We start from the raw sequence: 14,999 nt of genomic DNA on the forward strand, positions 1-14,999 counted from the left end.
GTATTTGAGTAATTGATATAGACGTATAAAAACAAAAAGTAGAAACATGATATGTATAGAACTGAAGCTTGGGATTGAACCTAATGGCACTATTAGGAATATTATGATCTAGAGTTTTTTCTAGATTTTCTTCAATTCACTAATAAATAATTCAAAAGGTATTGTTTTCTCTATTTAACTCAAATACTTATTGGTAAAATCGCCCCCACCTACAAACCTCAAGGAGCTATGGTGTTCTAAGTAAATATTAGGTCATTAGAGTTGCGTTCATGCATATTTGCACAGTAGACAGTTAAACCAGCTCCGTTACTGTGTTCTATAAAACTACATAATTACAGACCTTTCAGAGTGCATCTTATTATAACTTGGTGCATGACTACTTCAAAGCGGACATGTTGCCGATCAGTTGAGTCAATACTCACATGGTATTTTTCAGCTTTCAGTCTTGGGAGGAAGTAAAAATACAGAGGCTTCTGCATATGTTTTAATGAGGAATTGGGCATTGAACTAAAAATTTCACACACTCATCCAGGATTTTTAAATATCCAGATGTTGGACGCTCTGTTTTATAGCATTATATGTAAACAGAATATCCAATGATGTCCTGGATGTATCATTTTTATATACATTTTAATCAATTTATAAATACACTGTAGCTAAGTTCAGGAGAAGACGATTGACAAATCAGAATGTAGGTTTGTTTTATCACAATAAAGAATACACATTTTAGTGTATCCACACTTAGATCCATGACATACAAACCTGATACTCTGATGGTTTCCAATTTTTGGCACCTGAGTTGCTAGAAAACTGGATTAGCCTGCAGAGGATTCTTTGGACTTTGTGGACTAAGAACAAAGGGATACGAATAAGGTTAGAAACTTTAGTGCAGACTCAGGTAAACCTGAGGAAACAGCTTCACCTTCATCAGGGAACACCTTTCTCATTCTCAAGTTCTTCCCATCCCCATAATTGAGACTGTTTGGGAAACACCAGGGGTAGGTATACTGTTGGCTTTTTCTTTGTTTCCAGGTTGATCACCTTTCTTCAGTTCGATGCATATTTCCTGTAAAAGTCTCATCAGTTAGATTGTTTTTGTGATGGCACTACCCTCTTCAGTTAAATATGCCTCTCCCCATGAGGGACAGAGAAGTTGATTATCCCCTCACTTGCTAATGCCGTGTCCAGACCAGGACTTTACCACCGGATATCTAACTCTATTGTTGCTGTCCCATTTTCATTCCTTTTCTTCTTTCATTGAAGAATGTGTGTGTTGTCTCCTTCACCCCAAGTCCTGCAATCATCCTTGGGGACTTCAGCATACATGTGTATAGCTCATTCAACCTCCTGACCCAAATCCATGACCTCATTTTCAATAACTTGCCCCCATCCTAACTCAGCCACACTGTCCCATGGCTGAGCAGTCCACTAGCAATGCCTGCTTTATTTCTCAACTGTTGAATTAAAATGTTCACTTTTAGTGACCATATGCCACCATTCCATCTTCAACTCCCTGCTTCATTGATGTCCTTAACACCCATCTGACAAAACTGTAAGGCTAGACCAATCCAGACGTGTGTGTGTGTGTGTGTGTGTGTGTGTGTGTGTGTGTGTGTTAATGTTTACAGTTAGACAGCTGATTGTTCTGGAAACATACCACATATGCTCAAGCACACAAAGATATGTACACATGCAACTCTATAAATGAGTCATCTTAAAATTCATTTGGGTCCTCAATTCTTATGTGACTTCATATGCGGCTCTCTCTTCCCTTCTCTATTAGAGCATTTCAAATGTTCTTAAACACTTCTCTTTGAACTTGGTACCCATCTCTTCACAGATATTTTTACTCTTATTTCAAAGATAAAATGAGTCCTGCCAAGTGGGAACAACCCCCACTTTCAATCATTGTTCTATATTCATAGTTACTTCTGTAACTGACTTTGTTGACTATTTCTTCTCTGCCTTGTTTCCCTTGCCTTCTCTCTCTTATTTCCTGTCCAACAGTATTTCACCAAGTTCAAATCACTCCTAGATGAGTAATTAAAAAGGAAATAACAACCTACTTCAGGCACCAATTACCCCACAATAAATGCTCTATTTCTCTCTTCACTGAAGCCAAGCTTCTTCTCCGCCCCCCCCCCTTTTTTTTTTTTACTGAGATGAAATTCACATAGCACAAAATTAACCATCTTAATGTGAACAATTTTGTGGCTGTTTGTACATTACAAAATTGAGCAACCACACCTCTACCTAGTTTCCAAATATTTTCATCATATGAAAAGAAAACCATGTATCCTATTACTCCTTATGGCCCCCTTTTCCAAGCTTATTACAACCAATGATCTGTCTTCTGTCTGTATCAATTTACCTATTCTGGATATTTAAGGTAAATTCACACAATTTACAAGATATGTGACCTTTGGTGTCTTATTTATTTTACTTTGCACAATGTTTTTAAGGTTCATCCTTGTTTTAGCAACTGTTAGTACACCCATTACTTTTTATGCCTAAATAATATTTTGTTGTATGTACAAAACACAATTTGTTATCCATTTATCCATCAATGACCATTTGGGCTGTTTCCATCTTTTGGGTATTGTGAATACTGTTACTATGAACCTGAATGCATGTGTATTTGTTTGAGTACCAATTTTTAACTTGGGGGTGATATGTACCTTGGGGTTGAATTGCTGGATCATATGGTAATTCTATGTTTAACTTTTTGAAAAATTTCCAAGCTGTTTTCCAGGGTTACTGAACCACTTTACATTCCCATAATCAATGTATCAGGTTTCCAAATTTCTCCAAATCCCACTGAAACTCTTTATTTTCAAGATTTTATTGTAGGCATCCTGGATAGTGTGAAGTAGTTCTTTATGACACTGTGGTAGCTCAGATCAGATTCTCCCCTTTCCTCAGAATTTGCTGTTAATATTTGGTTAACGATAGATGTACATTTGTTCAGTGACTTTTCCAGATAGTTTTTGCAAGACTGTAACCCTTGCTTTCATGTGGTCACTAAAGTGGTTATTCTGTTATCTCAATGATCACCAGTGGCCCAACATAGATTTCCTCAAATGACTTCCTTAAACTCTGCCTTTGGCTGTGCCTTGGAGTCATACCCACTGTTTGCACAGAGTCCACAGACCCACCATAGGTGGAAGCCTAGGGTCCTCTGAGTCTTTTCGGTGCATGTGTTGGGTACTGGGCATTTTGGTTTTTTTCTGTCTGGGTGATGTGATGCAATGTCATAAGGCCCTCTCACTGAATTTTAGCCATCCTGCCCTTCATTCAGCCGTCTCCAGCTACCTGAAGATTTCTCATTAGATCCCACAGTTCCAAAACAGTTGATTCTCTTAATCTTTGTCAGTTTATGATTGTTTCAGTGGAGGGACCAGTATTTTTAGGCCTTATTCCATTATTTTCTGTGATGTTACTTGTGAAACAAAACTTGTTTTATATGTTGTCCAATACAGTGCTATTCAAAGTGTGATCTCTGGACCAGTACCAATATGCAAAATATTAGAAACATGGAGAATATTAATAAAATATTATAATGTTCAAACAGCAATCAGCTTATCTCCTTAAAAACAGTATAAATCATTGCTGCACAATAGAAATGCAATGCACCCCATATATATGATTTTATATTTTATATAAGCCTCTTTAAGAAAAATCAAGTATCATTTAAAAATACCATAATTTCAACATGAAATCAAGTGAAATTGGTATTTTACATTCATTTTTATACTAAATCTTTGGAATACAGAGATAGATAAATAAATTTGTGCGTCAACACACACACACACACAAATCTATATATGTATACATAAAGAACATGTCACTTTGAACAGCCACATCTCAAATGCTCAATACTAGCAGCTACAGCATTGGACAGTGAGATACAGATCACCTGGAGAGTTGTCCAATTTGAGAGGCATAGGATTAATTAACTGTTTCTAGTTTCTTATATTCTATTCAATTATTAACTCATTGTATTCTGGCATCTAACCCCACAACTCTCTGAAATGGCTCTTTTCAAGATCTCCGTGTATAACAAAATGCTATTTAAATCTTATCATGCATAGATATTATAAAGTCTCTCCCTTTGCTTGGCTACTCAACTACATTTAGCTATATTGAACAATTCCTCCTCCTTGAAACCCTCTCCTTACCTGGGTTTTATCAATTCATTGATCTTCTCATTCATTACATGAAGGTTTATTAAACAGCTGTTATTGACCCAGCAGTGTACAAGGTGCTGAGGATACAATGGTAGGTGAAAGTAGACCAGCAAAGGTTTTACCTAATGGTGGAGGTCGCCATTATCAGAAAATAATCAAAAAAATATAAAAATTGAAATTGGCAAGTGCTGCAAAGGTGAGATACATGGTGCAAATGGCAGAAGATAATATTGGTAGCTAATATGCATCTAGGGCTTATAATGTGCCAGACCTTTTTCTAAACATTTTACATTTATGAATTCATTGAATCTCCCTAACAAGCCTATGAAATAGATACTATTATTAGTCACACTTTACAAGGAAGGAAACTTAACAACAAAGTTAGATAATATACAGCAGGTCACATGGTACCAAGTGTGGTATAGGAGTTCAAACTCAGGCATTTTGGTGCTATCAGCCACACACATGACCATATCACTAAAGGGGTTAGCTGGAATGGAGAGGGAGATTTTTATCTTCTAGGAGTGATGATTAAATCGTACAGAGCCCTGGAGGCCTGATGACAAAATTGTTCTTTATCTTTAAGAAGAAAAATTATTAAAGTGCTTTAAAAACCAGTATAATTTATAGTACAATAGTGGGTGGACTACAATGAGGATAATGTATTATAAAAGTATGAGGACAGTTGGAGGAAGACCAATTAAAAGCCAATGCAGTTGTCCCAGAAAGAGAGGTTGCTTGAAATAAAAACAGTGCTTTAAAGAGACGGATAGAAATTGACATACTTCAGAAATGTGTAGGCTGTAAAAAATCATCAGTACTTAGTACTTGGGTAAATACAGTTCATGAAAAAAATGTCAAAGATTACTTCTAATCACATGATTTGCATTACTAGTGAGAAGTTGAGATGAAGAACTCCTGAAAAGAAACATGTGGCAGGGCACTTGGGTGGCTCAGTCAGTTGAGCCTCAGACTCTTGATTTTGGCTCAGGTCACCATCCCAGGGTTGTGGGATCAATCCCCATGCCAGGCTCTGCCCTGAGTGTGGAGCCTGCTTGAGATTCTCTCTCTCTCCCTCTGCTCCTCCCCAGCTCGCATGGTGTGCTCACTCGTGCTCTCACACTCTCTCTCCAAAAAATAAAAATAAAAGAAATAGGGGGATGGGACTTTGGGTTTAGACATGATACATTTGTGGGACCCTTCAGACATGTAAGTAGAGCCTAGTGGAGATCTCCTAGGAATAAAATATGTGATCATCTTTATAGGCAGTTGAAACCATGAGGATGAAGTCACCTGAGAAAATACAGAAAGAGAAGGGGCAGGCACCTGGGTGGCTCAGTTGATGGGGCTTCTGGCTTCATCTCAGGTCATGATCTCATGGTTCATGGGATTGAGTCCCCCATTGGGCTCTGTGCTGGCAGTGCAGAACCTGCTTAGGATCCTCTCTCTCTCTCTCTCCTCTCTCTGTCCCTCCCCTGCTCATGCTTTCTCTCTCAAAATAAATAAACTTTAAAAATTAAAAATAGAGAAAGAGGAGACAGAAGGTCTAAGGTCACACCTCAAAGAGCATCAGCATTTAATAGCAAGATAAAGAAGGTTGATTAAGTGAAGGAGAGAGGTAATGAGAAGCATAAAGAGTAAGAGTAAAAATGGGATTTTGTTGTGCCACTAGAGCCAAGGAAAGAAGATGTTTCAACACAGCAGTGGTCATCACTGCCTGAGAGGCCATTGAGGGTGAAGACTGAAACTGTCCACTAGACAGAAGGACACCAAGTTCACTGGAGGTTTTACTCAGATCTTCCGTGAAACTTCCATGAAACAGAGGTTCTAAGTTTAGAACCTCTTTTGGTAACATTTACCATAGTTATAACTTCAGTTTGTTCCTGTGATTTTTAAATTTTTAAAATGTTTATTTTTGAGGGAGAGAGAGAGTGTGTGTGTGTGAGCGGGAGAGGGGCAAAGAGAGAGGGAGACAAAGAATGTGAAGCAGGCTCCAGGCTCTGAGCTGTCAGCACAGAGGCTGATGTGGGGCTTGAACTCACAAAACCATGAGATCATGACCTGAGCCAAGTCAGTTGCTGAACCAACTAAGCCACCCAGGTGCCTCTGTTCCTGTGATTTTTGATTACTGTGTATGCACCTCTAGACCTGAAGTTCCACTAGTGCAGGGACTGCTTTTTCTTTAGCAGCACGTGTGTTTTATCTGCCACACATCAGCACTTACCCTGCTATCTGTTTTACTGTGAGAATAGTGTAAGGGTGTATCAGGTAAATGAGTGACTTGGGAAATAAAGATTAACTGTTAAAACAGCAGCTCAAAATCCCATTCCATTTTGCTTTCTCTTTTATATTAAGCTAAAGTTCATTTGATCACTATTAAAAGTTACTAAAAGGCCTCCATCATTCCATGTGATGGTATAGGTCATTGTTGTGTGAGTAACTTTTCCTGTATATTTAGGGAAAACTTTCTAATTTCATAAGTGAACTAAAAAAATTCTGTTTGTTTATGCTAAATGCTGTTTTATACATGATGTAGTCTTCCCAATTTTCTAGAACTTCCTTTCTGAACATAAATACTACCTCAGTGTGACTGAACTTTGATTGGACTCTTACAGACTTTTCGGTATTTTATTTTCCCAACAAAGTTGTATTCTAAATAACTTTCCCAGATCTCCAGAGAAGATGGCAGCATAGGAGGACGCTGGGCTCACCTCATCCTGGGAGTCACTTAGATTCCACCCACACCTGCCTAAATAACCCAGAAAACCGCCAGAAGACTAGCAGAACAGACTCTCCGGAGCCAAGCATAGACAAGAGGCCCACAGAAGGGGGTAGGAAGGGCGGAGAGGCAGTGCTTGCTACACGGACTGGCGGGAGGGAGCTGGGGCAGTGGAGTGGTAGCCTGTCCTGCAAGGCAGAGCCCCCTGGTCTGACTTGCAAAAGCAGAGGGGCTGGAGTGTGTGAGTTCTGACAGCCAGCAGGACTTAACATCTGGAATGTTATAAGTCAACAGCTCTGCTCAGAGAGTGGGAGGGCGAGAGGACAACTGGAGGGAGAATTGTTGAGACCCGGAAGACAGAGCTCAGCTTGGCGGGGAACAAAGGCACTGGGAAGTGCCATCTCCCTCTCCCATCCCCCAGCTGAATATCCAAAGGAAACCAGTTCCCATCATTGAACTTGCTTGTGCCATGCAAACACCCAATGCTGTGCTCCTGTGGATTCATCCCTCTGACTGGTCTGCCTCCCTCCCAGTGCTGCAGGGCCCCTCCTGCAGGGGACCACTGACAGCAAAGCAGCAAAGCAAGCTAAACCTGCCCCTCCCGCCTCTGTGCACCTTGCAGATCCACCCGGCTAATATACCAGATCCCATCAAAGCAGTACTACAAGCCTGGCAGTGTGCAAGTAGCCCAGACAGGGACTCAGTCTCCAGGGTCTGCCCCCGGGAGATGGGAAGATAAGGTACACACCAGTCTGACTGTGGCCCCAGGGGTGGGCTGGGGACAGACATCAGGTCTGACTGTGGCCCCACCCACCAACACAAGTTACTCCAGACAGCACAGGGGAAGTGCCCTGAAGTTCCACACCACCCCAGGGACTATCCAAAATGATGAAACAGAAGAATTCTTCTCAAAAGAAACTCCAAGAAGTAGGGACAGCTAATGAATTGATCAAAAACAATTTAAGCAATATAATGGAACAAGAATTTAGAATAATAGTCATAAAATTAATCGCTGGGCTTGAAAAAAGGATAGATGATAGCAGATAATCTATTGCTACAGAGATCAAGGGACTAAGAAATACTCATGAGGAGCTAAAAAATGCTATAAATGAGGTGCAAAATAAAATGGAGGCGACCACAGCTCGGATTGAAGAGGCAGAGGAGAGAATAGGTGAATTAGAAGATAAAATTATGGAAAAAGAGGAAGCTAAGAAAAATAGAAATAAAAAAATCCAGGAGTATGAGGGGAGAATTAAAGAACTAAGTGATGCAATCAAATGGAACAATATCTGTATAATAGGAATTCCAGAAGAGGAAGAGAGAGAGAAAGGGGCTGAAGGTGTACTTGAACAAATCATAGTTGAGAACTCCCCTGATCTGGGGAAGGAAAAAGGCATTGAAATCCAAGAGGCACAGAGAACTCCCTTCAGATGGAACTTGAATCGATCTTCTGCATGACATATCATAGTGAAACTGGCAAAATACAAGGATAAAGAGAAAATTCTGAAAGCAGCTAGGGATAAACATGCTCTAACATATAAAGGGAGACCCATAAGATTAGTGGCAGACTTATTTACTGAAACTTGGCAGGCCAGAAAAGAATGGGAGGAAATCTTCAATGTGATGAACAGAAAAAATATGCAGCTGAGAATTCTTTATCCAGCAAGTCTGTCATTCAGAATAGGAGAGATAAAGGTCTTCCCAAACAAACAAAAACTGAAGGAATTCATCATCACTAAACCATCCCTACAAGAGATTCTAAGGGGGATTCTGTGAGTGAAATGTTGCAAGGACCACAAAGTATCAGAGACATCACTACAAGCATGAAACCTACAGACATCACAATGACTCTAAACCTGTATCTTTCAATAATAACACTGAATGTAAATGGACTAAATGCTCCAACCAAAAGACATAAGGTATCAGAATGGATAAAAAAAAAACAAGACCCATCTATTTGCTGTCTACAAGAGACTCATTTTAGACCTGAGGACACCTTCAGATTGGAAGTGAGGGGATGGAGAACTATCTGTCATGCTACTGGAACTCAAAAGAAAGCTGGAGTAGCCATACTTATATCAGACAAACTAGACTTTAAATTAAAGGCTATAACAAGAGGTGAAGAAGGGCATTATATAATAATTACAGGGTCTATCCATCAGGAAGAGCTATGAATGATAAATGTCTATGCGCCGAATACGGGAGCCCCCAAATATATAAAACTACTCACAAACATAAGCAACCTTATTGATAAGAATGTGGTAATTGCAGGGGACTTTAACACCCCACTTAGAGAAATGGATAAATCATCTAGACACATGGTCAATAAAGAAACAAGGGCTCTGAATGATACACTGGATCAGATGGTCTTGACAGATATATATAGAACTCTGCATCCCAAATCAACACTATATACTTTCTTCTTGAGTGCACATGGAACCTTCTCCAAGATAGATCACATACTGGGTCACAAAACAGCCCTTCATAAGTATACAAGAATTGAGATCATTCCATGCATACTTTCAGACCACAATGCGATGAAGCTTGAACTCAACCACAAGAAAAAGTCTGGAAAACCTCCAAAAGCATGGAGGTTAAAGAACACCCTACTAAAGAATGAATGGGTCAACCAGGCAATTAGAGAAGAAATTAAAAAATATATAGAAACAAATGAAAATGAAAAGACAACAATCCAAATGCTCTGGGACACAGCGAAGGCAGTCCTGAGAGGAAAATACATTGCAATCCAGGCCTATCTCAAGAAACAAGAAAAATCCCAAATACAAAATCTAACAGCACACCTGAAGGAAATAGAAGCAGAGAGCAAAGAAACCCCAAACCCAGCAGAAGAAGAGAAATAATAAAGATCAGAGCAGAAATAAACAATATAGAATCTAAAAAATATGTAGAGCAGATCAGTGAAAACAAGAGTTTGTTTTTGGAAAAAAATAAATAAAATTGATAAACCTCTAGCCAGGCTTCTCAAAAAGAAAAGGGAGATGACCCAAATAGATAAAACCATGAATGAAAATGGAATTATTACAACAAATCCCTCAGAAATACAAGCAATTATCAGGGAATACTATGAAAAATTATATGCCAACAAACTGGACAACCTGGAAGAAATGGACAAATTCCTAAGCACCCACACATTTCCAAAACTCAAACAGGAATTGAAAAATTGAACAGACCCATAACCAGTGAAGAAATTGAATCAGTTATCAAAAATCTCCCAACAAATAAGAGTCCAGGATCAGATGGCTTCCCAGGGGAATTCTACCAGACATTTAAAGCAGAGATAATACCTATCCTTCTCGAGCTGTTCCAAGAAATAGAAAGGGAAGGAAAACTTCCAGACTCAATCTATGAAGCCAGCATTACTTTCATTTCTAAACCAGACAGAGACCCAGAAAAAAAAAAAAAAAGAGAACTACAGGCCAAAATCCCTGATGAATATGGACTCAAAAATTCTTAAGATATTAGCAAATAGAATTCAACAGCATATAAAAAGAATTATTCGCCATGATCAAGGGGGATTCATTCCTGGGCTACAGGGCTGGTTCAACATTTGCAAATCAATCAATGTGATACAACACATTAATGAGAGAAAAGATACAAACCATATGATCCTGTCAATCGATGCAGAAAAAGCATTTGACAAAATTCAGCATCTTTCTTAATAAAAACCCTGAAGAGTCAAGATAGAAGGAAAATACTTAAACATCATAAAAGCCATTTACGAAAAGTGCACGGCTAATATCATCCTCAATGGGGAAAAACTGAGAGCTTTCCCCTGAGATCAGGAACATGACAGGGATGTCCACTCTCACCGCTGTTGTTTAACATAGTGTTGGAAGTGCTAGCATCAGCAGTCAGACGACAAGAGGATATCAAAGGCATCAAAACTGGCAAAGATGAAGTCAAGCTTTCACTTTTTGCAGATGACATGATATTATACATGGAAAACCCGATAGACTCCACCAAAAGTCTGCTAGAACTGATACATGAATTCAGCAAAGTCACAGCATACAAAATCAATGTACAGAAATCAATTGCATTCTTATACATTAATAATGTAGCAATAGAAAGACAAAGAAACTGATCCCATTCACAATTGCACCAAGAAGCATAAAATACCTAGGAATAAATCTAACCAAAGATGTAAAAGATCTGTATGCTGAAAACTATAGAAAGCTTATGCAGGTAATTGAAGAAGATATAAAGAAATGGAAAGACATTCCCTGCTCATGGATTGGAAGAATAAATATTGTCAAAATGTCAATACTACCCAAAGCTATCTACACATTCAATGCAATCCCAATCAAAATTGCACCAGCATTCTTCTCGAAACTAGAACAAGCAATCCTAAAATTCCTATGGAACCACAAAAGGCCCCGAATAGCCAAAGTAATTTTGAAGAAGAAGACCAAAGCAGGAGGCATCACAATCCCAGACTTTAGCCTCTACTACAAAGCTGTAATCATCAAGACAGCATGGTATTGGCACAAAAACAGACACATAGAGCAATGGAATAGAATAGAAACCCCAGAACTGGACCCACAAAAGTATGACCAACTAATCTTTGACAAAGCAGGAAAGAATATCCAATGGAAAAAAGACAGTCTCTTTAACAAATGGTGCTGGGAGAACTGGACAACAACATGCAGAATGATGAAACTAGACCACTTTCTTACACCATTCACAAAAATAAACTCAAAATGGATAAAGGATCTGAATGTGAGACAGGAAACCATCAAAACCCTAGAGGAGAAAGCAGGAAAAACCTCGCTGACCTCAGCCACAGCAATTTCTTACTTGACACTGCCTCAAAGGCAAGGGAATTAAAAGCAAAAATGAACTATTGGGACCTCATGAAGATAAAAAGCTTCTGCACTGCAAAGGAAACAATCAACATAACTAAAAGGCAACTGGCAGAATGGGAAAAGATATTTGCAAATGACGTGTTGGACAAAGGGCTAGTATCCAAAATCTATAAAGATCTCACCAAACTCCACACTCAAAAAACAAATAATCCAGTGAAGAAATGGGCAGAAAACATGAATAGACACTTCTTTAAAGAAGACATCCAGATGGCCAACAGGCACATGAAAAGATGCTCAATGTCGCCCCTCATCAGTGAAATACAAATCAAAACCACACTCAGATATCACCTCACGCCTGTCAGAGTGGCTAAAATGAACAAATCAGGAGACTATAGATGCTGGCAAGGATGTGGAGAAACGTAACCATCTTGCACTGTTGGTGGAAAGGCAAACTGATGCAGCCACTCTGGAAAACTGTGGAGGTTCCTCAAAAAATTAAAAATAGATCTACCCTATGACCCAGCAATAGCACTGCTAGGAATTTACCCAAGGGATACAGGAGTGTTGATGCATAGGGGCACTTGTACCCCAATGTTTATAGCAGCACTTTCAACAAGAGCCAAATTATGGAAAGAGCCTAAATGTCCATCAACTGGTGAATGGATAAAGAAATTGTGGTTATATACACAATGGAATACTACATGGCAATGAGAAAGAAATATGGCCTTTTGTAGCAACGTGGATGGAACTGGAGAGTGTTAATGCTAAGTGAAATAAGTCATACAGAGAAAGCCAGATACCATATGTTTTCACTCTTATGTGGATCCTGAGAAACTTAACAGAAGACCATGGGGGAGGGGAAGGGAAAAAAAAGTTACAGAGGGAGGGAGTCAAAACATAAGAGACTCTTAAAAACTGAGAACAAACTGAGGGTTGATGGGGGGTGGGAGGGAGGGTAGGGTGGGTAATGGGTATTGAAGAGGACACCTTTTGGGATGAGCACTGGGTGTTGTATGGAAACCAATGTGACAATAAATTTCATATTAAAAAAAAGACTGTCTCCAAATACAGTCACATTCTGAGGTCCTGGACCTCAACATATGAATTTTGGGGTGACACAACTTTTCCCTGAACACACTGTTGCCTAGTTTGGACTGAGGCCACCATGTGTAGCAAGTCTCTGTGCCCTGCGCTGACCGTTGCCAACATCCAGCCTAAAAGAAGTTGGAGATCCAGAGGAATATTGATTTGGGACAAGGACATGTGGGGTGACGACACTTGCCCTGGGTCCCATGGATTGGCCTGCTGTGGGCTGGTGGATGGCTGCATGCGAAACTGTCTAAAGGGCACCCGTGCTCTCGCCAGCACTATTCAGTCACCAAATGATGGAACTACCCATATGTCCATCCATGGATAAATGGATAAACCCACACAATGGAGAATTATTTGGCCATTAAAAAACTGTGATAAAAATGTTTTGGAAGCAGGTAGAAGTGATGATCAGCATTTGTGCCAGACCCTTAGTCCACCCTCACTAGTGCTCCTTGATAGGTTCACTCTTCGAGCACTGAAATACATTTATTTAAACGGGAAACTCTATATGACTATCCAAATGGAATGCCTGGATCATATGCAGGACCTTGAAAAAATAAATACAATAAAAACAAAAAAGCAAACAAAGAAACAAACAAACAATAAATAAATAAGTAGCTTTCCCAAAGAACTGAGTTTACAAGAATTCTATTAAGCCCATCATACTTTTTGATTACTTCCCCCATTTATTCTGTCTTCCTCATTCTCATCATCAAACCTGTTTTTGTCTCTACCAATTACTGCCATTCACCAGGATGCTGGATAGAAGACAAACTATAGATCTTAAAAGTTCTTTTTCTGGTGCATATTGGCATTTATATTTATTTCCTTCTGGCTACTAATGCCTAGATTTCTCTCTCTCTCTCTCTCTCTCTCTCTCTCTCTCTCTCTGTGTGTGTGTGTGTGTGTGTGTGTGTTGCAAGTATATTGGGAATAGGGCATTGTGCAAGTTCTATTCTACTTGACTCATAAACGAAGAACAATGTGCTCAGTGGTCTAACTCTGTAAATCATTCTCATCGTACAAACCATCAATGTCTAAACTGAAAAAGAAGGTAAATAATGCAAAAGAGAAAAGGTTCATCTTAGATTGAATAAAAGCTTAGAGACTCATGATTATAGAGTGAGGAAGTACCATAAGGAAAATTACACACTGAAAACCAGGTTCTTAAACCTTGCACATTGCTTTTTCTACAGAAACAAGTGGCTTTGTTTATAGCTCCCAGTGATGTACTTTGCTCTACATATAGTTCATCCTTTACCGTGCTGGTAACTTGGATTCTGTAAAGGCTTCTGACTCTCACCCACTCTTGTGCTATCATAGTAGTCTCTCCTTCCTCTGTTCTTTTTCTCATCACCCTAATATTTAACGTGAACATTAGGGAGGCTTGATTTCAGATTTGTTCAGTGCTGGCACACTGGGAAAGTCTCATTTTCATGGCAAGCAGTTTGGATTGCTCTAAGACAGGATTTATTTTTAAAGTTCCACATTGCACATTGTTGGCTCTCCAATATCTTCTGGCAATAAGGCGCCAACAAGACAGAGCACATAAAAAAGAAGAAAAACACCCAAACATTTTCTTTCCTCTTTTCCATATTCTCCCCAAGCCAAGTTTGGAATGGCTTAAGGGAGGGGTTTTTCTTTTCCCTTTTTTCTTTGCCTAGAACTGGCCGCTATTAAGCACCTTTTTGGATTCAGACACTTTCCTGTTGGCCTTTCCTGAGGGAATCTACCATTGAGTTCTAGCACATTTTACTTATCCAAGAAACACTGCTTAAGGGGGAAACAAGCCTTTGGTTGAAGAACAACAGGCTCTACATTTTAAGGATTTTCTCTGTTGAGTGGAACTAACCACATACCTTAAGATTTAAGGCTCGGCTAAGTCTTTAACCCATTCTGACCATCTCCAAGACCACACACGCAAAATAAAAATGTCATTGTGTATGTAATATTTTGTCACTGTGTAAAATGAATCACCACTAGTGGAAGGCAAGTGTTTGGGCTTTGAAATGGTTATGAGCAACAAACCTAAAGTTTCTGCTAAAGGTCTTGAGTCTTTCATTGAAAAGAACTGTTCCCTTGGAGAAGGAGTCTAAATATACAGTTCATCAGAGTTACCAATGAAGCACTTCTCCTTTGTTTCCCCTTTCTTTCATCATGGCAGAAATCTGCAGTCCT

Source organism: Panthera pardus, unplaced genomic scaffold (assembly GCF_024362965.1).
Source record: "Panthera pardus isolate Hobbes unplaced genomic scaffold, ASM2436296v1 HiC_scaffold_25, whole genome shotgun sequence".
Lineage (NCBI taxonomy): Eukaryota > Metazoa > Chordata > Mammalia > Carnivora > Felidae > Panthera > Panthera pardus.